At 40.3% G+C, this 24,924-nt stretch overlaps 1 long non-coding RNA gene across 1 annotated transcript in view; it reads right to left on the bottom strand.

Annotated features, from left to right (window-relative positions):
* LOC129526765 (uncharacterized) overlaps positions 1–19,018 on the bottom strand; it is a 78,707-nt gene extending 59,689 nt beyond the window's left edge. Inside the window, exons 1-2 of the long non-coding RNA XR_008671502.2 lie at positions 16,468–19,018; positions 16,157–16,324 (exon numbers count right to left, since the gene is read on the bottom strand). This is a non-coding gene — a long non-coding RNA (uncharacterized lncRNA). The remainder of the gene's footprint in view (positions 1–16,156; positions 16,325–16,467) is intronic.
* Between the last annotated feature and the right edge of the window lie 5,906 nt (positions 19,019–24,924).

Here is a 24,924-nt window from a genome sequence, read left to right as displayed (position 1 = left end):
GCAAAGAATAAGTCCTAGATCTTTATAATTAAGGTAAAATCTTATTATAAAAAAACTTAAAGTTATTTTCACATTTTTATTGAGTTAATTACAATGAATTATATATAACACATGGTTCATGGCCATGTCAGTTCTCCTTGTTGTTGGGATCAAGCCCCCCAAAATCTGGCCATAAACTGGCCCCCAAACTGGCCATAAACAAAATCTCTGCAGCACTGTACTCATAAAGGCCCTAACGCCCAAGCTGGAAGGTTGTGAGTTTACAGGAATGAGGGCAAGGAACACCTGGCCCACCCAGGGCGGAAAACCACTTAAAGGCATTCTTAAGCCACAAACAATAGCATGAGCGATCTGTGCCTTAAGGACATGCTCCTGCTGCACGCTGCTGCTAGCCCAACTTATTCCTTTAATTCGGCCCATCCCTTCGTTTCCCATAAGGGATACTTTCAGTTAATCGAATATCTATAGAAACAATGCTAATGACTGGCTTGCTGTTAATAAATATGTGGGTAAATCTCTGTTCAGGGCTCTCAGCTCTGAAGGCTGTGAGACCCCTGATTTCCCACTTCACACCTCAATATTTCTGTGTGTGTGCCTTTAATTCCTCTAGCACCACTGGGTTAGGGTCTCCCCAACCGAGCTGGTCTTGGCACCTTGTCTATAACACAATACTTCTATTTTGTTGTTTTGTTAGGAAACACAGGTGGCATTCTTACCAGAAAAATCTGAAAGGCAGGAGTATGTAACAAGCTGATTAACCACATTGGCTATTGCAAAAACAAAGATCTGTTACTTAATCTAAAAAGAAACTGCCCTTTTTCCCACAGTGGGTCCAAGACCATGAGAGGATTTCCTGTGGACCAAATATGGACCATTCTGAAAAACAGTCTGAAGTTGTTTGAAATCTTACCCAAGAAAATCCTACCCTGAAAGGAAGAGCAAGAAGACACCAACAGAGGTCTTGAAAAAAGGGACCACATGAGAACTAGGGGCTGAAGGGGTAGTCCCTTCCAGCAGCCCAGGGCTAGAAGAGCCCCCAAGGGGAGGCTCAAATAGCTCACAAAAGTGTCCACAAGGTAAGGGAAGCTATAAATGCCTGTCAGGCCCATATATGCGTCATATATACGCATCCTGCGTCACTGCTGAATCAACACCATCCTGCGTCACTGCTGAATCAAATTAGAATATCTGGGACCTTCCCCTCCCCACCAACTCCACAGCTAGCAAATGGAAGAGGCTGGGAGGCGGAAACAAAGCTTCTTACCCCTAGTCCTCAACAGCAGCCTTAGGTTCTTGATGGGGTGAAGGGAGATTTGAGATTAAGTCACACTAAGAATTTTCATCATTGTTGAACATCAGACATTCTGTTTTCTGAGTTGAGACTATCTGTAGCTTTAAGTGATGTTAGGACTATTACCTAAAAAATCACCAAAAAAGTCCTGAGACCTGCCTAGGTTTCATCCTGGGGAGGGAATTATAGTCACCCCCAGTGAGTATACATTAAAAGACCATGAGGGATAAAAAATTAACTTGTGCTTATTCATGTTATAGATTATACAGAAATTTGCTTAAAACAGAACATCTGTAAATGTACTGCCTTTTCATGTTTACCTTAAACTTTATGAACCTGCTCTGAGTGGCATACCAAAAATCTGGCCTTTTCAGGATATTTTATAAGAGGAATCCAAGTCTCAAAGTTGTCTGAGAATGTAATTGACCATCTGGAAGAACTAAAAATGAAATCAAAGTCTACATGAGATAAGAAAATCTTCAGGCAAACTCAGGACCTGAAGTCAATTTAAAAAAAAAAGAAAATATGGAATTTAAGTTATCAAAGAACATATAAACTAGAAAACAAAGTTACATATCTCATGAAAAATCAGAAAATTACTTCAAGCTATCAAAATTATGACCTAAAAATATTGCAAATAGAAAAAAAAAGGTTGTTAGAGCAATGATACATCTAATTTTTTTACCTGCAAAATTTCTTTCTTTTGAAATTTCATAAGTTCCCTGCTGTCAAGTAAAGACTAATTTAGTAATGATGCTGAAAGAATATGAAGCTTTCTATTCAGGTTTTCAAAAAGCTTTTTTATTTTGACTTTATATAAAATGAATTTTTGGAGAGAAGTCTGGGATTTTATAGGAGTGACTTCTTCTTTGTGTACAATGGTATTGACTGACCAATTGGCTTAAGAAAACATGGATGATAAGTTAGTATGGAAGAAAAAGAAAATCAAGGAGAGACAGATAATGTAAACTATTTTCAAAGCAACCTTGTACTTTTTAAAAATCACTTATTTTTAATTATGACAAAATATAAATAACATAAATTTTACTATTTTAATCTTTTGTAAAAAATTTTTAGAGACACCATCTCTCTCTGTCACCAAGGCGGGAGTGCAGTGGCAGGATCATAGCTCACTGCAGCCTTGATCTCCTGGGCTCAAGCAATCCTCCTGCATCAGCTTCCCAAGTAGCTAGAACTGCAGACACAGGCCACCACACCCAGCTAGTTTTTTCTAGTTTTTGTGGAGACTGAGCCCTGCTCTGTTGCCCAGATTGGTCTCAAACTCCTGGGCTCAAGTGATCCTCCCATCTCAGTCCCAAAGTGTTGGGATTACAGATTACAGGCATGAGCCACTGCACCTGCCTTCTGTTTTAACCGTTTTTTTGTTTTTCTTTTTTGTTTTTGTTTTTTAATGGAGTCTGGCTATGTCGCCAGGCTATACTGCGGTGGTGCGATCTCGGCTCACTGCAACCTCCACCTCCCGGGTTCAAGCGATTCTCCTGCCTCCACCTTCTGAGTAGCTGGGACTACAGGCACGCGCCACCACGCCCAGCTAATTTTTGTATTTTTAGTAGAGACGGGATTTCAACGTGTTGGCCAGGATGGTCTCAATCTCTTGACCTCGTGATCCGCCCACCTCAGCCTCCCAAAGTGCTGGCATTACAGGCATGAGCCAGGGCACCTGGCCTATTTTAACCATTTTAAGTATACATTTCAGTGGCACTAAGTACATTCACATTGTTGTACAACCAATATCACCATCCATCCACAAAACAATTTTCATCTTGCCAATCTCAAACCCTGTACCCATTAAACAATATCTCCCCATTCCTCCCTCCCCTTAACTCCTGACACCCACCATTCTACTCTCTGTCTCTATGAATTTGACTAGTCTAAGTGCCTCATATGTGTGGAATCATATAGTATTTGTCCTTTTCTGTCTGACTTATTTTGTTTAGCATAATGTCCTCATGGTTTATTCATGTTATAGAATGTGTCAGAATTTTCATCCTTTTTAAGGCTGAATAATATTCCACTATATTTGTATACTACATTCCATTTATTCATTTATCCATCATGGACACTTAAGCTGCTTCCACTTTTTGGACTACTGTGAATAATGCTGCTAAGAACATGAGTTTACGTATATCTATTCAAAATCTGCTTTCACTTATTTGGGGTATATACCCAGAAGTGGAATTGCTAGATCATATGGTAATTCTATTTTTTATTTTTGAGGAACTGCCATATTGTTTTCCACAGCAGCTACACTACTTTACATGCCCACCAGCAGTGCGCAAGGGTTGCAATTTCTCTACACCCTCACCAATACTTGTTTTCTGTTTCTTTTTCTTTAATAATAGCTATCCTAGTGGGTGTGAAGTGATATTGCATTATGGCTTTGATTCATATTGCCCTAATGATTTCCTAGTGATGTTAAGTATCTTTTCATGTGCCCATTGGCCACTCATATATCTTCTTTGGAGAAATGTCCATTCAAGTCCATAAAGCAACCTTGTACTTTATTCTTTGTTAACTCTACAAATGATACCATATTAATGTTTTTAAAAATTGATGTTTTCAGCAATCACCACATCTATCTAGCAGCATAAAACAGTTCAAATTTCAGATCCTTTTTTTTAATTTTTCATTTTTTGTAGTACTAGTATGCAAGCTTCTTTACAAAGAAAAAAATACCAACCTAGCTACTTTGGGATCCTGTTCAGCTCTGTGCTTGTAGATCTACACAACCACACAGACAATTAAGTGTAGAAGGCACTCTATCATGTCAGATGATACAGAGCTACACTGTCCAATATAATAGCTATAAACCTCATATAATTATTGAGCACTTAGAATATGGCTAATCCCAATTGAGATGTTTTATAAGTATAAAATTTACATCAGATTTCAAAGATTTAGTGATATGGTTTAGCTGTGTTTGCACCCAAATCTCATCTTGAAGTATAATCCCCATAATCCCCACGTGTTGTGGGAGGGACCCAGTGGGAGGTAATTGAATCATGGGGTCGGTTTCCCCCATGCTGTTCTCATGACAGTGAGTGAGTTCTCATGAGATCTAATAGTTGTATAAGCATCTGGTATTTCCCCTGCTGGCAGTCATTCTCTCTCCTGCCACCCTATGAAGAGATGCCTTCCACCATGATTGTAAGTTTCCTGAGGCCTTCCCAGCCATGTGGGACTGTGAGCCAATTAAACCTCTTTTCTTTATAAATTACCCAGTCTGGGGTATTTCTTCATAACAGCATGAAAATGAACTAATACACTTAGTATTTTATAAGTAATGTGAAATATCTCAGTTTTTAAACTGATATGTTAAAATAATATTTTAGATGTACTGAGTTCAATAAAACATGTAATTAGATTTAATCTCACCTGTTTCTTTTTACCACTTTAATGTGGCCATTGGAAAATTTTAAATGACATATGTGACTCTGATTTATGGCTCACATTCTGTTTCTACTGGACTGTAGATATAAATAATTGTGACTAAGTAGACCACTTCTATGATAGTGGATATACAAGTTAACTCAGAATTAGAAAATTTTCCATGTAATTCAAATTGTTTTTCAAAAACAAATTCTTTTCATTATTAGTATATTGTCCAGAATTATCTAGGTGAATGCCATTATTCTATATTCAAGTTTTTTAGTATAAACACTGCCTCTTGCATTTAAGTTTACCTCATGGGAATTTCTATGCCTGTTCAGAATTAAATTGTTGGAAACTCTTTTTAGTATAGTGGTAGAAGGGCAAAAAAGAGACTAACTCTCTCCATCAAGCCCCTTTTTTAAATATCATTTCAACTTTTATTTTAGATTCAGGGAATACATGTGCAGGTTTGTTACATGGGTATATTGCGTGAGGTTTGGGATACCAATGATCCCACCACCCAGGTAGTAAGCATAGTACCCAACAGGTAACTTTTCAACCCTCGCCCTCCTCCCTTTCTCCCTTCTAGTAGTCCCCACAGTCTACTGTTCTCATCTTTATGTCCATGTGTACCCAATGCTTAGCTCCCACTTATAAGTGAGGACATGCAGTATTTGATTTTTTGTTCCTGAATTAACTCACTTAGGACAATGGCCTCCTGTTGCATCCATGTTGCTGGAAATGACATGATTTCTTTATTTTATGGCTGCATAGTATTCCAAGATGTATATGTACTACATTTTCTTTATCCAGTCTACCACAGATGGGCATCTGGGTTGATCCCATGTCTTCACTATCGAACATACTAGTACGTGTCTTTTTGGTAGAAAAAATTTATTTTCCTTTGGGTACATACCCAATAATGGAATCACTAGGTCGAAAAGGAGTTCTAAGTTCTTTGCAAAATCTCCAAATTGTTTTCCATAGTGACTGAAATAATTTGCATTCCCACCAACAGTGTATAATCATTCCTCTTTCTCTGGAGCCTCACCAGCATCTTTTTTTTTAACTGTTTAATAATAGCCATTCTGACTAGTATGAGATGGCATCTCATTGTGGTTTTGATTTGTATTTCTCTGATTAGTGATGTGAGCATTTTTTCCTATATTTGTTGTCCGCTCATCAAGCCCTTTTATGATGGCATTAATCCATTCATAAGGGTAGAGTCCTCATTACCTAAACACTTCCCAAAAATCCCCACCTCCCAGCACTATTGCACTGCAGATAAAGCTTCCAGCACATGGGTTTTGGAGGACATATTCACATTATAGCAGTGAAGGACACAAAGGAGGGCTAAGATCATTAATTTATTTAAAGATAATTTTTAAAAACTGAGGCAAATCAGTCATGGTGTTAAATTTATGTGACAAAAAATATTTTGTCAGTATTATTTGAAGTATTTTCTAATTTTATTGATATAAAATCAAACTTATATTGGTAAATTCTCTTTCCCTTCTAACTTGTAAGAGCAAGTTATTGTTAAGAAATAGAAATAATTACAAGCTACACTTTTTCAGTCAGACTGGTAATACATTTTCTTTCAGCCTATTATCTGAGAAATGTTATGAAATCTTCAAACCCAATATTAACTAGATTTGTCTTTAAGATATATTTTGCAAACAACAATCAACTTTTGATTCAGGGAAGTTTCTCTAAACTTTCTTCTTATTCAAGATATCTGCTTCTGTCACAGCCTTCTTTCTTTCACTGCTTTCTGCAATAATAAGATCATCCTATAAGCTCCGTGAGCTGAAAATAAATGTATTCCTGAGGTAATCCTCTCTGGTCCCAGGTTTCTAATTAAAACATGGTACTCTGGTGTGCCTCTATTTATAATCAGAGAACTAAGAATTTATTGACAAAGGCTCTCCATTCCCTAATGCCCCCAGCCCTCCACACACAATTAAAATAAATAAATAAGATTTTTTTTAAAGCAACGGGAGGCAGGGTGTTTTGAAAGTGTTTAAAATAACTGTAAATGTTCATGCATGCCAGTACCAACACACTTCACACCTCTGCTTTTTATTGCAACAGCACCTTTCACCAGGGAATCTGAAATTCTTTAGACATTTACACTTCACCTCACCAATGCACACCGACTTTGCTAGATCTCGCATTTCCTACTCAATTGCTGCTCAACCTGTCTCTCCATTTCTCTCCCTTCACCTTCCCTTCCTCTTACCTACTTCAAATTCAGTGTGCCTGAGCCTGAGTCTTAGCATAACAGAGAAGCATCTCTCCTCAGTTGGAACATCCTGAATCCAAGACAATGTTTATAAGTTCAGAATTGATTCAATTGTGAGTGTTTTACATTATCTGCATTTTAATATCTATCCTATGTCCATTAAGTAAATAGATTATATAATCAGCTGCTGATTTAATTATTTTGTTAGTTGTTACATTGGCATCGTGAAGCTCTTTCAAATCCTTCTGCAGTGGTTCCACCAAATCCTAATATCAAGTACATACTGAATTTACAAACAATTCTAAAAGAAAATTAATCAAAAAATCCTTGTGGTTCCATGCATTGAAACAGAATAAACACAAAGCCCTTTGTACACAAGGCTGCCTTCCTAACCAACACTTAGTGCAAGTAGGTGAACTACTTTAATTACCCAGAAAATTCCTTTTTAAAATGTGATTGCTATATTTGAAAGAAAAAAATAACAATTTACAGATCTTAGTACTCTAAATACAATGTTTTGTGAAAACAGGTAATTTTTATGTTTGTGGATTAACCAGGCTGGTTTTTAAATTGTACTCTACAGATCAGAAGCGATCAGTGAGAACCTCTCTTTCTACATGTAGTGCTGCCACTGGGAAGAAATCGGTCATCATGAATATTCATTGGACACCACCAAGTGCTACACCAGACTGAGATGGAGAAGGAGAAAGAGAAATGGTCCATCAAATTAGAAGAAAAGCCCTTTTCATGATTTATGAAAAAGAGAACTATTAAACCTTATGCACTACAAGATTTTATGTCTTTTATGTCAACCTATGAATAACTTTTCCTCTGCAATATTCCAATTTTATTTTCCCTTTAATAATACAACTTTTAAGTACTAAGGATACATAAGATACTTTGTGTTAATGATGCTTAGTCAGTCATGGATGCCTGACTTATTAAGGAATACTCAAAATATTCAAATATTTATGTTAGTAAATCTGCTTCAGACTACAAGGAAGAGTTGCTATCTGACTGCTTATGCAATGTTGCTCTGTCCACTACCTTCCTGTCTTTTTTTAAATTAGGTTCTATTGCCCAACTTGCCTGTTTTAAACATTTAGCCAATGTCCTTGAAGTGTTTTCATCATTATCAAGTAAAAATCTGAAAATGAGAATAGTATTAGTATTAGTATCTACAGCTTTCTATTTTTGTCTTTAACTTATCATGCACCTATTTTGTGCTATTATATATATTCAGTATCTTGCATATAACCTTATTTAAAGAGCATAGCATCATTGTAAAGCAGATACATTAAGGTGTCTGTTTTACAGATGAAGAAATCGAGGTTCAGCAAGGACTTGCTCAAAGTCACACAACTGGCAAGTGACAGAGACTGGATATGAACTGAGTCAGACTCCAAATTTTGACTCAAAAAAGACACTACCTTTGTGCTCTATAAAATGCATTCATTAGGGCCTTTATCATGCCAGTCTATCAGCAATTGTGTTCCCCCTGGCTCGGAGCCTTTCCTCCACACTTCAGTCAAATAGAAATCCCTCATTGCAGTTTAGAACTAAGTGGAGTTACTGGCCCAAAGCATTCAGGTTAGCTCTGTGGATAGTTTCCAAGTTGACCAAATCGTAACTGACCTGTTGAGAGACACAGGTGATTCAGGAGATAATTTTTTTCATACTATACTGGGAGGTGAATGGTAAAAAATACCATAGGATGAGGAAAACAAGGGGAAAATGAACAAAAACGATATCCATTATAACTATATAAAAAGATAAACTGGCACACCAAACATCAGTGTTATTATGAAGTACTATTCACCATCTGAATCTGACCACAGTTAGAAAACCTGCCACATCACAAGCGCCTTGGATAATAAAAACATCTATTTCAAATGTTTTCCTAAAAAGCATTTTGAAAGAATAAATAAGATTTCAAAATAGAAAAAAACAATCTAACTGCATAAACTGAACACAATGCTGAATGCTATCCTCATCCAAACTGTCTTTCCTTTATCTTACTTATCACCTTCAATATACAATAAAAGCTCAGCCACAAAATCAGCTTAGAAAGGAGAATTACCTGGCCTAACTGCATAGATTGATTTAATAGTGAGATACTTTCCTGCAAAGACATTTATGTGTTATCTGGAAGAACTTTTAGCTCTTCATTTTATGTTTTACCAGCGATTGATTTATTATAGGAAAAAGATTCAATTTTTCCTCTTATGCTCAGCAATGTGATTTTTTTAAGAAACAACAAGCCGAGCATGAGAGTTCGTGTCTGTAATCCCAGCACTTTGGGAGGCTAAAGTGGGTGAACCACTTGAGCCCAGGAGTTAAAGATCAGCCTGGGCAACATGGTGAAACCCCATCTCTACAAAACACTTAGCTAGGGGTGGTGGCACATGCCTGTCATCCCAGCTACTTGAGAGGCTGAGGTGAGAGGATCATTTGAGCCCAGAAGATCAAGGCTGCAGTGAGCCATGATTGTGCCACTGCACTCCAGCCTGGGTGACAGAGATAAGAGCCTGTCTCAAAAGAAAAAAGACAGGTTCAGTTCAAATAGGAAATCAGCATCTGTGGTTTCAGCTGGATTTCCCAAGTTACAGGGTTCACCTTCTGAATATGCTGCTATTCTTCCTCTTTTTGACATGTTTCTGCGCTTCCTAAGATCTCTAGCCCATAATCTTGCTCTAGAGACTACCATCTTTGAAACCTAACTCTCTTGTACTCTTACATATATTTTTGGTTTAGATGCTCATTGCCTAACTCTCAAACTAGAACTCTTGTTCTTCTCGAGCAAGAAATCTTTTCCTTCCTATTTACTTTTGTTTTTCCAAAGGCTAGCACAAAATTAGCACTTAAAAATAACTTTTGGCTAGCTGACTATTTCAAGAGTTCCAAATGACTTGGATGGAGACACAATTTTAAGTCATCAAAGGTCCATGACAACATATAAACATTGGACTGTTTCAAGATGGAGGTCTGACTGGTGGTTTTTCTTCCCTTTTTTCATGCAATAGAATTTACATATTTAAACATTAGGTCAGTTACCTAAAATAAGTTAAACATTAGACCAGTAACCTAGAAAGAAAACTAGTTTTGAGGTTGCTAGTAATTTGGGTTCCAAGTTTAATGAGCCAATGAATCAAATGCTAAAGAACAAGATGATTGAATTTGAGAAGACAGTAGAAATAAGGATGTACCCCTTAGAGAAACAAAGAGTTCTCCTAGACAAACAGAAGAAATGGACAAGGAGCAATAGAAATGGGGCAGTGAGTACAAGGCAACCTACAAAGTCTGGAAGTAGTCCTTAGGAAGTTGTTCAAGGAAGGTAAAGGGCCACAGCCTCATAGGAGTTGAAAGAGTAACTGACAAAGGACCATTAAGCCCAGAAGCTGACTAGAAAGTAAGTTGCTCAGGCAGAATGCCCAGCCCTTACTCTCAGCAACAATGTCCCATTTCGTGTGCCCAGCAATGACACCAATTGTTCTTATTGACCTACATGCTCAGAACTTCACTTCGTTATCATCCAGCACCTCAACCACTGATTGCCTTGTGTGGACTATTTTCCTTAAACCTCATCAGCTTGTGCTAATGTACTCCAAGAAAGGGAGGTGGGACTGTGGACATCTGGTGGGTAAGGAAAATTATCAGCATATCTGGCAGGTAGGGAGAATTAGTGGTACATCTGTACTGTGTGGGATGAAATGAGCAAAGGGTGGTAAGAGCCCTACTCTACTGGCATCAAAAACAGTTGAGCCATCTATTCTCAAGTGTGGAATCCTTGAGGCTTTCAATGTAGCAATGTATTTGCAACTTACTAGTGAGGCTACTCATCAAACATGGTAGTTTAAATATACCTGCTTTATTCTATTCCATCCTAAAATATCACCAGAATAATAACAGAATAGTAGAGGGGATAACAACAGGTAAGAGATATCATAATTTTGGAAGACAGAAAGTAGATGGACCAGTGTTAACTAGCAAAGCAGAGGAAATGAAACCTAAGTGCGTGGAACTGGGAAGCCACTAACAAGGAAGCTAGCTGGTGCTCCAGAATCCCAGGAAGCATGAGGAATTTGAGAAACTGCTTACTACAGAGGGTGAAGGGTGAAGAGTGGGGCTAAAAACAAGAGTGTGGCTGAAAACCTGTATAGAGGACAGTTATCTTCCCAGCCTTTCACCCACCCCATCCAGCCAGAAAACTTCTCATACACTATTTCATCAGGAAAGGAGAGGTTTACTCTAGATAATTAAACCATCGATCTCCTTCTCCCTATCAACTTGTAAAATACTAGAAGTCAGAAAATTGGGGAATTCTTTTCTGGAGAGCTTGATCAGCTCAAGGGAAAAGAACTAATATTGAGAGCTGGGTGTCTTCTCCCACATAAACTACTAGATCTTTGCCCAATCAATAAGCCCAGCCAGATTTTAGTGTCTCAGTCAGATTCTTAGTGCCTCACTCTTTAAATACAAACAGTAAGCCAAGCATGTTAGCCTTTTGAGGAAAGCTTCAACATGAAAGACCTAAACAAACAAACAAAAATTTTAACAAAAACAGAACTCAGCAAAGAAAAGCAATATGGAGAGAAGCAGCAGTCATTTGTAATAAATAACCTCACAGGAATTAAGAGAGCATTACAGTCATAAAACAAAGTCAGGATGCTATGTTTCAAAAAGAAAATTCAGTGAACAATAAAGCACACTTCAAATTTAAAATATAAAATAAAATTTTACATTTTAACAAAAGAACTGAAAGATAAAATTTTTCATTTGAGTATTTCTTATAATGTTTGAAAAATAAAGACATGAACAATAGGAGTACCACTAGAAATTACAGACAGAGAGAACAGGAAAAAAAAATCTATCAAAGAAATAAGATAATTCCCAGAATTGAAGAATATGGGTTTTCAAACTAAAAGGTTACACTGGGGGCCAAGGAGTGTCCCTTTGTAGTAGCTTTCAGATTAAAAAATCATATACAAAAGTTCAGCATAATAATAGCATCAGACTTCTCAACAGCAATACTATACTAGAAGCTAGAAGACAATGGAGCAATGCCTTCAAATATGACAGGAAATTTAGAATTCTATGCCCAGACAAACTATCAAGTGTGACAATGAATAAGGCATTTTCAAAAATGTAAGTTTTCAAAAAATAAATTAGCTTCCATGCATCATTCTCAGAAAGCTATAGGAAATTGTAATCTGCTAAAACAAAGTGTTTATTAAACTCTTGATATCCTTTTGACACATGAAATACCTAGAGTTATATCCCCTCTTTTATTCTTTTTTTTTTTTTTTTTTTTTGAGACGGAGTCTTGCTGTGTCACCCAGGCTGGAGTGCAGTGGCGCGATCTCGGCTCACTGCAAGCTCCGCCTCCCGGGTTCACGCCGTTCTCCTGCCTCAGCCTCCCGAGTAGCTGGGACTACAGGCGCCCGCCACCACGCCCAGCTAATTTTTTGTGTTTTTAGTAGAGACGGGGTTTCACCATGTTAGCCAGGATGATCTCGATCTCCTGATCTCATGATTCACCTGTCTCAGCCTCCCAAAGTGCTGGGATTACAGGCGTGAGCCACCGCGCCCGGCCCCTCTTTTATTCTTAATATTAATTTATGTTTTCTCTCTCCTTTGATTTTCTATTATATTAAAATTTTATAATTTTACATATTATATGTATATTACTTGATATGTTTGTCTAGCATATTAATCTTTTCAAAGAATCAATTCAACTTCATTAATTTTCTTTTTGTTATTATTTTCTTCCTTCTTCTTACTTTAGGCTTCACTTCCTCTTCTTTTTCTGGCTGCATAAGGTAGAAACTTGCACCATTTATTTTAAACCTTTCTTCTTTTTCTAATATGAGCATTTCAAGCTATAAATTTCCCTCTAGGTACTTTTTTAGCTGCTTCCCACAAGATTAGATATATTTTCATAATAATTTATTAAGAAATATTTTCTAACTCTCCTTATGACTTCTTCTTAATAATTTATTGAAAAATATTTTCTAATTCTCCCCATTATTTCTTCTTTGACCTATGGATTACTTAGTATTCTTTAATTTCCAAATAATGGATGATTTGTCAGATATATTACTGTCACTGATTTATAATTTAATTGGTTGTGGTCAGAGAATATACTCTATACAATTTCAATCTTTTGAAAATTTATTGAAATTAATTTTACGGTCTGGCATATGGTTTATCTTAGTGAATGCTCCATGTGCCTTTGAAAAAATTGTATATTCTACCTTGTCAATTAGATCATGTTGATTGATAGTGTTTTCCAGATCTCTATTCTTATTTTTTTTTTGTCTAGTTAGTCTATCAGTTAGTGGAAGAGAATTGTTAAAAAAATATTCAGCTATGATTTTCCTATGTTTCTGCCTGTATTTAGATGCTCCTCTATGTCTTCAAATAGTTGTTTTTCCTATTTTGTTTAGAGTTTATTATTGTTAACTGCAGGATTAATCTGATACAAGCTGCTCCGTCATTACTAGAGGCAGAAAACTAACACTCCATTTTGAGAAAAATATTTGTATTCTAACATTTGACTCAAATTTCTAAACATATTGTTTTATTTCCCATATCTGCTCCCCACCCTCAATCCTGCCATGATATCATGAAAGGTTCTGATACCAAAATATATCATTTCCCTTAGTAGACTTTAAAATTACTTTCTTTCCCTTTTGTTTCTGTGAACAAGCATTATATTGCCCTTTATTGAAATGCCTTTAAAGCTTCATTGTAAACAGATAAACATAAGACAAGAGGAAAATCTTCTCATTCCACTAGCCTGCCCAATTTCTACCTCTTCTCTCTAAAGGGGAAAAGGAACAATTATGAGAGGACATAGAAAATACAGGAGACCCTGTCTATCTATGGAAAATATTTTCTAGAAATTCCAGAAAAGAGAAAATTCATAACCATGAGAGGGATTGGTCCTGACCAAACTACAAGGTAACAGAAGAGATTGATATTTGGCAATCAGAAGAATTGAAAAGGCCATGCTGAGATTTAAAGGGGCAGTTTTAGAGAGAAATGAGAACGGCCTGTTGCTATTGAATACATGTCCTCTTTCTGCACAGTACAAAAATCCAAAACCATGAATCTCAAAATCCCATATCATAAGTTATATCACCATTATAAAAAGCAATTTTGCCAAAGCATCTATTTTATGTGGCAGTATCCTAAAAGCTCATAAATATTTGAGCTGCAGACAGACATTTTTCTGAAAATTTAAACTAACTTCATAACTCTGCGTTACCTTTTGGAAGGTGTAGAAGTAAAACTCATCCAGCCTGTAGGACAAAGCCATCTGTCCTATTCTTATCCCTGTGAAAAGCTTTTTTCTAGCTGAGCTTTTTTTCACGGGAGCACATGAGTCCTCTCAAGTTCTGGCACATTTAATTGCCCCACATGCACTCTGCAATAGTCCAGATAGAAGATCAAAGAAGAGATGAGAAGAACTAGTCTATCTTGAAAAAGAAATCACTCTAACTTCTTCAATTATCTTCATGAAAAAGAGAAAAATAAAGAGGAAAAGAGAACGTGTGGTTCAGTAGAGAACACAAGTAAATTCAGAATCCCAAAGTTCCAATATTAACTCTGTTATTATCACAGTATGTGACCAAGCCATCAGTAATGTTTATATTGTTCATCTGTTAACTAAGGGCATGTACAGAGAAGGAATGAAACATAGGCCATGAAAATGAATGCAAGTATTTTTTATCGTAAGTGCCTAACATGTCCTGATACAACCATTCCTTTCTTTCCATAGAACTACTGAAAACCTTGAAAAAGCTGGACTTTGATACTTTTCTCCAAATCTAAGACTGGTAGACAATCTCTTCAAGAAAACCTTCCTTAGCTACAACCACCGCTAACCTGGCATTCTCTGTTCCTTATTCTATATTGTTTTTCCTCATAGCACTTATCACTGTCTGAATATATATATATACGGGTGTGTATATATATGAATATATATGCAGATATATATATGTACATATATATATATACTCCTCCATTTATTATTCAGACTACAATCTCCACTAGGAAAGAAAGGCATTTTGGTTCCCTGCTATGTCCCCAATATTTGGACGCCATACCTAGCCTAGCCGTAGTAGAGACTAAACAAATGTTGATTGAATAAATGAATAAATCTAATGCTGGCAGTTAAAAAGAATACATAATGAAGCAGATTGAACGAATTCAGTATTTCTCATACTGAGATCTTGAATTATCTGGAAGTCAGCTACAAGTACAATCACACTGGCTGAGCATGGTGGCTCATATTTGTAATCCCAGCACTTTGGGAGGCTGAGGCAGGCAGATCATGAGGTCAGGAGTTTGAGACCAGCCTGGCCAACACAGTGAAACCCTGTCTGTACTAAAAATACAAAAATTAGCTGGGCGTGGTGGCGGGCACCTGTAGTCCCAGCTACTCGGGAGGCTGAAGCAGGAGAATCACTTGAACCCAGGAGGCAGAGGTTGCAGTGAGCCGAGATCATGCCACTGCACTCCAGCCTGGATGACAGAGCTAGACTCTGTTTCAAAAAAAAAAAAAAAAAAAAAAAAAAGTACAATCACACTGATAGGTGAGGCTCTAAAGACATTTCATCCTAGGCTGTAACAATTCCATAATAGTTCACTGCGTTCCTGGTACCTTACACTGCTGAATGACTTCTATGGGCTAAATTCAGTATTTCTGCAACTATTCCAGTTCTCTATAGCCTACTCACATGGCTTAACTTAACAAAGGATTTTCACACTTGGTATTTAAAATAAAAGCAGAAGGATATCCATATATTGAATATGTGGACAAAGGAAGAAATAGAAATACAATGAATCGACCCATCCTACAAATTCCACTCTGGGTCTCATAATAGGAGACCCTTATGACTGTAGACACATTTTCCTTCCTGGATTGTGGATTGGCTTCTTGGCTTTCCATCTTTTCTATTATCAGTTAGAGACATAGGATATCATACTAACGAACAGATATATTAGCAACAACAGCAATCTCATGCTGTCAACAGGGTGCATGCCACACCACCCCCCCGCCCTGCTCCACACATACACACACACACACACACACACACACACACACACACACACGCATACACTCTGCTCCTTTAGAACAAAACTAGCTTCTCACTGATCTCTCTACCTCAGAGCCCATTTACTCCTAAGGCCCAACAAAGAGGATAGGGTTTTTACGGTACCAGCAAGACGATGGTGGCCCTTGGCCTCCCGGTGCAGAGTGTCAGTCCCGCACTGGGAGCGTGGAGAGGTGTGTGGGAAGCAAGCCTTTCTTGAAGTGGGGCCAACAGAGAGAAGTCAGCAGCTCCTTAGCCCTCACGCTTCCAAGGAACAGAGAACGATGGAGAAGCCTGCAGGCAGAAAAAAGAAGACGCTGACCCAGAGGGAGAAAGCTGATATGCAGAAGAGCGTGCTCAGAGAGGAGAAGGCCTCCGGGGACAGAAAGCCACCTGAGAGGCCCACTGTGCCCAGGAAGCCCTGCACAGAGCCCCACCTGAGTCCTGAAGAAGAGCACATCTTTGATGCCTTCCATGCTTCATTTAAAAATGCCTTTGAGGGGGTTCCCGTGTTCATTCCTTTTCAGAGGAAGAAACCCTAAGAGTGCAGTTAATGGAGGTGGATCTTTAAGCATAAGACAGACCACATTCGCCATCAGAGGATCCACACCGGACAGAAGCCTTTCAAGTGTTAGCAGTGAGGGAAGGCCTTTCGGCACAGCTTTGATGTCACCAAACACCAGAGGACTCACGCTGTTGGCCTTCATCAGACGTGTTGCCTGGGGGGTGTTCTGCTCTCGGGAGCGCACTGGAGGGGCCACCCCAGGTGCAGGTGGGCAGGTGAACCACCAGAGGGGAGCCGTGGCACCTATGGCCTCCTGACGGTCCTGCCACCACAGTCGCTGCATGGCCTTCATGGTTTCTCAGTGGTCCTTGGTCCCGATGGGGGGTACGTGGCACGTCCGTGGTGTCGTGTACCTGCCTCTGTGATGACCCTGTCTGGCACTACGGGGCATGTGCTGGGGAGGCCAGTCTCCCTGTGGGGCTCCCCCAGTCTGTGGTCAGCTCACTGCTGTCAGCATGGGGGTGAGGGAGCGAGCGGGGGCGGCCTCAGCCTCACCTAGATAGACTGTCCCTGGATGCCGCCGGCAGACCACAGCCGGCGTTGCCCCCCACAGGGCAGAACATCCTGGTGGGCCCCCTGCCCCAGATCTCCTTATGCAGCCATTCCCTGTGTGTCCTGAGGCTGGACAGCCTCAGCCAGCTGTCACCAGGAGAGGAGGGCTCACACTCCCAAAAATGGACATCTCAGGAGGTAAAATTGTTCGGAAGCAGGCATCAAAGCACAAGTGATGTGTGATCCCGGATCAGAAGAGTTGTGAAGGACCTTGCTGGGTTGTTTGGCAGACCTGGAGTGTAGACCAGGCACAGTCGGTGCCAGCTCAGCAGCGACAGGACAGTCCTCACTGACATCCTCCTACTACAGATGCACACTGAGGCTCTCAGCCACGGAACGTGACATCTGCAGTTCGTGCCAACAGTGTGTACATGTCACTGGAGAGTGACAGAGGAGACTGGCTAAATGTCAGTCACTGGGGAATCTAGAACACAGGGCTGATAGGATGGACCCCCAGATGCAGAATGATATCTCACCAGGTCATGCCCACAGAGACACCAGCAGCAGCGCACGGCTGGCCAGACCACCTCGGCCTCTCTAGCAGCGGGCAGGCTGATAGAACAGATCACCCCCAGAGGGGAAAGTTCCAGATGAAATATGCATAAGAAGCAACCTCAAAACTAACAAAAAAGATTTGCACATTCGTCAGTTCAGAGGAGGAGCAGAGATTAAGAAAAAGAGAATAAAAGTGCTCAAAAGAGAAGAAAAAGAATCTCCTTCTGTGTAGCGGGCTCCTGGCCCAGGGAGGATGGTCTGCCGCAGAGTACATGCAGGGAAGCACCCTCTGAAATGCCTAGAAATAGCTGCAGGGCTTTCATTTGGTTCCCATCAAAGGTCAAAACCATCACAGTGGGCAACTTTGCACCAGTGACCAGTGCTCACTGTCCTCAGGCCACTGCAGAGCCATCCTAGTGGGGCAGGGGCTCCTGACTCCAGTAAGGCCACCCTGGAGGGGAGTCCCAGGAATCAATCTGATGTTCAGAACCTTCCTAGCATCTCAGAAGTGTACTACGGGAGAGGTGAGGACCCTTTGGCCAAGTGTCAGCGTTCTCACTGCAGGAGAACATTAAAGCCACAACCCAGAAACTTCTCAGGAGCATGGCACACCCACACCAGCCCTAGGCTCTGCCTGGACAGCACCTCCTGGGCAGCACCTCCTGAGCTGCCCTGACCAGCAGACACCATCCTCCCAGCCTCATTCAGCCGCCCTGACCAGCAGGCACCATCTTTCCAGCCTTGTTCGTCTGCCCTGACCGGTGGGCACCTCCCTCCCTGCCTCGCTTGGCCACCCTGACCAGAGGGCTGCCCTGACCAGCAGGCAACATCCTCCCAGCCTTGCTCAGCCGCCCTGACCAGCGGGCACCATCCTCCCAGCCTCGCTTGGTCGGCCAGGCTCTGCGGGCCTCAGAGTGCAGGGAATCTCTGAATGTTGTGACTTTGCTCTGCTGCAGGGACCTGCCATGGAGTGTCCCTTGTGCAAGCATTTTGTGAGCTATGCCAGCATCTGTCCCCACACGCCCCATCCCTGAGCCATTTCCCAGGAGAGCAGGAAGTGAGCACAGGGAGGGGCACTCCCAGCCAGCCCTGGGACCAGAGGTCTGGGGACGCAGCCGGCCACCACGGCAGAGCCCTACTAGTCTGGGCCTCTGTTTCCTCTTCCACAGAGGGAAGCAGGGAGGGGCCGATCAGCAACTTAGGCTTGTTGGCTCTGGAGGAGGCCACCTGAGTTTCTGGGGAGCTCATGGACCCTGGGGTGCATGTGGGCTTTATTCCCAGTGACCTCTCCTATTGGTCCCCATTCTGGGCACTGAGATGTGATTGTTTCTTTCCTGTGAATGAGCTGACATCAAAACATGCTGCAGAGGAAGATGGGCCTTGGGGGCAGCGTCCTGCACCTCTGCACCAGGAGGAAGGTTGTGTCCCCAGGGGAGACTCAGAGCTGAGACGGTGATGGGCGGGGCTCCTGTGGAGCCAGGATAGGGCAGGGTGTCTCCAGGGTCACTGGGGAACAGCTGAGGCCCAGGGAACACAGGGAGGATGGGGTGCGCTCCGGGATCAGGCAGTCAGGGAGCCTCTTGCTTGCAAGCCTGGTGTTGGCACTCTCCTGGTTTCTTCCGCAAACCCAGCCAGCCACACGTTTAGGGAGCCTGGGCTGAGCAGGCGGCCCCCACCTTGACAGAATCCCCGGGATCCTGCGTGGAGGTGGGGGGGACTTCACAGCCGAGACTAGGCCTGATGCTGCTCTCCCACAGTCACCCTCTCCACAGGGGGCTCTCCACAGTCTCTCCACAGGGGGCTCAGGGCAGGGCTCCAGCCTGAAGGGGGGTTCCTGGATACAGCTCTGAGCCGGGAGCCCCTGCCCCCACCCACACCCCTGCACCTTCCACGCCTGTCTCGCCCTGGGGCCCAGGTGCAGTTTTGTGGGGAGCGCAGTGCCGTGCTCTCGTGACCACCGCTCAGCCGAGTGGATTCAGCGAGAGTTTTCAGTGTTTGCGCCTCTGTCCCCGTGTGCCTGTTTCCTGGTGAGGCTGGACTCCTGGCATGTCTGAACACTCACATTCCCCAGGCATGCAAGTGCAACCGCCGCCACGCGTGTACTGTGACGCTGACCCCTCCTGTAGCAGCCATGGTCTTGGCCTCTCGCGTTGCTGGCAGATGTTGTCCCATTTCCCACTGTTACTTTCTGTCGTCCAAAAGTTTAACTGTCCTGCCAGCCAAAGCTGTTGAGCTTTACTTTGACAGACCATCAGTTCTTGGTAAGTGTCCTGTGCATTTGGGATAAGCGTCCATTTGTTTTCAGCTGCACTTCCTGTGACTTGCTCTGCGTGTGTCCTCCTCGGTCCCGGTGGGCTGCTGCGTTGGTTCGCCTCCCTTCCCTGCTGCTTGCTGGCTTCTGTGTTCTCTGCAGTAAACATTGATTTCTGGAAAAAAAAAAAAAAAAAAAGAACATCTTAAGTCACATCATTTTAATCTATTGGTTTTCTGGAGAGGGTATTTAATCTGCGAATTCGTTTGCTTTTACAGTAGTATAGAGTTAGAAGTTTATCCCTAGCTTTAAGCTGGAATATTTTAAGAAACATTGTCATAAAAGCCCTTTAGTCAATGCTCAGGACCTATGAGAAATCAATCCATTAAAAGAGGATCATACATTACTAAAGTTTGAGAAACACTGAGATAGACAAAAATAAAACAATTATTGAATAGCCCATTTTTCACTTCATGAAACATTGTTCCCTCTGTACCTGAAAGAAAATTGAAATACTGCTTCTCCCCATTATCTACACCTCCCTCAGAGACCATCCTATAAGCCAAATAGCAAAACAGGCAGCAGACCCCTAGACAAAAGCACTGATTTTTAAGGCAGCAAAATGTTACTGAACTATCCACATACTCCTAACCCCACCCTACCTCCACCCTCAGACACCATATTCCTACATGCAGGGAGTTTGAACTCCCAGAAAACATCCAGACATAAAAAATGACTCATTGCTCTAAAGTAATTATATTTCCATTAAAAAAAAAAAAACTTCTGCAAGTGAATGAGGCAGGAAGTGTCCTGGTAACTGTGCAAAGGAAAGGCTGCAGTCTTTGCATAACCTGTTTCCTTGAAGTGTCAGAGAAATACACACAGAGATATGAAGCAATCATAGTTATGTACAACAGAGCTGCCCTAGATAAGCAGCTGATAGACAGTGAGAACTGAGCTATGTACATCAACTTACCTTCATGCTATAAATATGAGGAAAGGCTTTGACTGACACCTAGATCCGAGGATCAGTGGTAGAAACTAAAAGAAAAACAGCAACATGCCATCTATTTTTTTAACTTCAAAAAAAAAGTTATCTTAAAGATGGAAGGGAAGAACAGTCGTCTGAAAACAATTTGCTACAGAAACCAAAATAACATTCTAGAAAACTTTTGACAATAAGACGCAGGACCTGAAAGTCACAAGGTCAGAATATGCTGAGATGAAGTGGAAAACAAATGACATTAAAGAAAAAAAAAATGAAAAAACTAAAATGAAAATGGACATATAAGATAACTAACAAGGCAATAAGGATGTACTGTACATCAGAGTAGAATTTACACTGGAGAAAAATGCATTCATAATTTGAAATACAAAGTTGAAAAGTTATTTTGCAAGTCAAAGGACAGGAATAAATAGTTGGAAACAATGCAGGCACACTAGATATAGAGGAGGAAGAATAAAACTCCAAACTAAGAACTATAGATAGACTTGAAAAGGAAATCAAAACAGTTGGCACAGGTGCAATAAATCAAGGAAAAATCTATTTAGTTGAAATGTGTACATATCTAAAGATCTCTTCATGCTCCAAATAAAGTTAATAAATAGACACATCCTGGCAAATTTTTAACTTAAAGAAAACATCCAACAAGCATTTAGGCCAAGACACTAGTTAACTACAAATAAATATACCATAATATATACAAATAAATAAATATGCACTGTTAGGTAATAGAGAAGTTGCTACAGCATGTTAAGAGAGGAAAACCCATTTTCTACTACTCAGTCAAGTTGCCATTCGTGTGTGTAGAAAATAGACATTCTCGGAAATGTCAGGTCTCAAAAAATGTAACATTTAGGGATCTAAAATTACTTAAAGGCACAGTCCAGCCTGAAAAAAAGTGGATAAAAATTAAAAGCACAAGAATGTAAACAGGGGGTTAAAAGAACTAGTACATGGTCTAATAAACTTCACATCTATAAAGGGAAATTAGTTCTTTCATGCAGCTTCTGGTATGACAAGCTCCCAGTAGACGGACCCGTTATTCCCAAACATAGATTTCATCTCAGACCTTCGTCGACATCATGCTCTCCTGATAATAATGGTCCATGGCGCCTTATCCACAGTATCAAAATCCAAGAAACTTTGAGAATAGAGAACTTTGAGATCAGAGAACTGACATGAGGCTATGTATAGTTTTTTTAATCTTCTGAATGTTAATATTCATCATTTTGCTGCATAAATATTAGCAAATTGGATTGCAGCTTATTGCCACATACTCTTCTGTGGCTATCACATAACATGCAATATTTTCCTTTCTAAAATTAAAAAAAAAAAAACTCTTATAATTCTGGAGCACGTTCAAGGATTCCAGTAAGAGATCATGGAACTCCAGTAGACAAACTCACTCAAATGGTTCACTTTCTTATAGCAACACTAGCCAGTTTATGCATCAATTATGTACACCACCTCTCACACCACTCTGGACACTCAAGATAACTGATTTCTTTCTATGGTGTGCAAGGGACTCTCAATTTTAGAAGACATTCATGGAGGAGGACCCTTACCTGACTCTCACCTGAATACCTATACTATCTGCCATGCTGAAAGCTGGAGGAACACTTCTTGGGCTCCTTGAAAAACGATGAAACATTCCATTCCCATGGCTCATCTCAAACAGTCTCCCTTCATGCACATGTATCCCATATTTAACCAATTACTATTCTATCCAACCCACTGGAAGCCTGTCCTTGACCTTGGGCCTTAGACATCTGTCTCTAGCAAAATGTCAGGTCTAATATAAGAGGTTGTATATTCCTGACACAGCTGTGGGACACTCCAAGTATCTGAACAATCAGAGTGACATTTACTGGAGGATGACACCCAAATTTTGAACACTATGGTATATTAATGTTTTCCTAAGCTTTGCTTCAAGGATGGGAAGGATCAGATTATGCTTCCCTCTGTTTCTCCAGCTCAAATTACAGGAATTTACAAATGTAAATTCCCATTTGCCCTCTTGGAGGGCATTCTCTATTTGCCCTCTTGGAGATCCTTCTAGTCTCTAACTCCAGATCTGTTGGCTCTGATTCACTTACTCTCTATCATGACTATTCACTTCAGATTCCCCTTTGGTTATTTATCCAATCTTTTTTCTGTATGCTTTGGATGTTTTAAAACTTCTCTTCACCCAGAATACAAAATTTTGTTTGCCTGTGCTCAGTGCTTTGCAGCCATAGGTGAGCCCCATTGTATTTGCTAGAATTAAAACATGTAATCAAAAATAAAATAAAATTATGATTAAATAAAGTAACCGTTTATCTATTTCAGCTAATGGAAGTCCAAAGATATCCCATCCAAGACTTAATGGCTTCCCTGTGGTGAAGAGGCAACCAAGCATCTTTGATCTTTATGTTCTACTATCAGAACATACGGCTTCCATGCTCAAGGTCATCTCACAGACAAAGATGGCTGCTAGAACAATAGATTTCATTTACATCTCCCAGGCAGCAGGAAGGAAAAGGAACAGAAAGGCAAAGAGGACACACTCCTCAGCTGAAGGAGCTTCTAAAGACGTTCCGAAAGTGTCACTCAAAGCTTAATGCTTACTGTCATTGTCTCAATTCAGGAATGTGTATTCACCTAGCCATAAGGAAGGCTAGCTTGAATTTGGCCAGCTGCCCAATATATACACACACACATACACGAACACACAGGGTTTTGTTTGTTGAAAAAAGAAGAAATTAGGCTGGGCAACTAGCAATCTACCAGCAGTTTCTGCCATAGTCACCTACTATGATGCTTAGTCCCAGCATTAGGAGATCAGACGTTAATCAGCAATAATAAAACATGCACTCTCAATTCATTGCTCATCCAGATTCATACAAAGTAGTGAGAATGTCAAGGTTACTGAAGTCACAATTTTCTATTAATAAACAAAAGGCAAGAGATATGTTTCAATGGGTTGGAAAAAGCAGGCATGTGCTTTTCGAAATGTTAATGTGGAGTTTGTAGGTGAAAGCTCTATTGACAATGTCCAGGAAAGCTGAAAATGGTACTGGCCATAATCACTTCCTGTTTTACTCTCCATCTTCTCCATTATAGAAATTCTAGCCATGTCAGTGATACCACAGACTTATCCCTTCCTTTCAACTTGGCAGCACAGGCCAGGGTTACTGACATGTTTGCCTTTTCCAACACAGTTAGCATCCTTGTATTTTCTACAGTGGGGCTCTCTGCAATGTCAGATGAGTTTTCCGGTTATGGTACCTCTTAAAAGTTTTAAGACATTTATAAATAAATAAAAAACACTCAAGAAACCTCACAGAACATAATCTCAGAATCCTCAAAATATTTTGTGGCAACTAGAAAAGAGGAGGATGAGGCCTGGGAAGTCTCTTCACCCAATTCATGTGATCAGGTTTTCTAATTATGCAGAAGAACCAATACATATAGGCAAGCACCTTAAAAACATGTTATTCTGAAATGCTATGTGTATTTTTTTAAGTTTTTTATTCCATCATGTTTTATTCCAAAACCATAAATTAATTATATGCAGATTAAGAGGCAGACATAAAATCCACTATTAAAAATATTTCATTTATGTTATAAAAATAATTTAATCTATTTTCTGTCTCTATAGATTTGCCTACTCTGGACATTTCATATAAATGGAATTATACACTAGATGGTGTTCTGTGACTGGATTCTTTATTTAGCATAATGTTTTCAAGAATTGTATGGTATGTCAATTATATCTCAAAATGTTATTTTTAAAAATCAATGTTAAAAAGTAAAATAATAATACAACATAAATTGATTTAAAAGAAACTCAAATATAACAAATTTAAGATGACTGGAAGTAAAATTTGAATAAAACTTTAGGGGAGGCCAGGTGCAGTGGCTCCCACCTGTAATCCCAGCACTTTGGGAGGTCAAGGCGGGCAGATCACTTGAGGTCAGGAGTTCGAGACCAGCCTGGCCAACACGGCGAAACCCCCCTGTCTCTACTAAAAATACAAAAATTAGCC

This window comes from Gorilla gorilla, chromosome 15 (assembly GCF_029281585.2).
Source record: "Gorilla gorilla gorilla isolate KB3781 chromosome 15, NHGRI_mGorGor1-v2.1_pri, whole genome shotgun sequence".
NCBI lineage: Eukaryota > Metazoa > Chordata > Mammalia > Primates > Hominidae > Gorilla > Gorilla gorilla.
The sequence above is the reverse complement of the archived record's forward strand: the minus strand, read 5'-3'. Positions and strand labels throughout refer to the sequence as shown.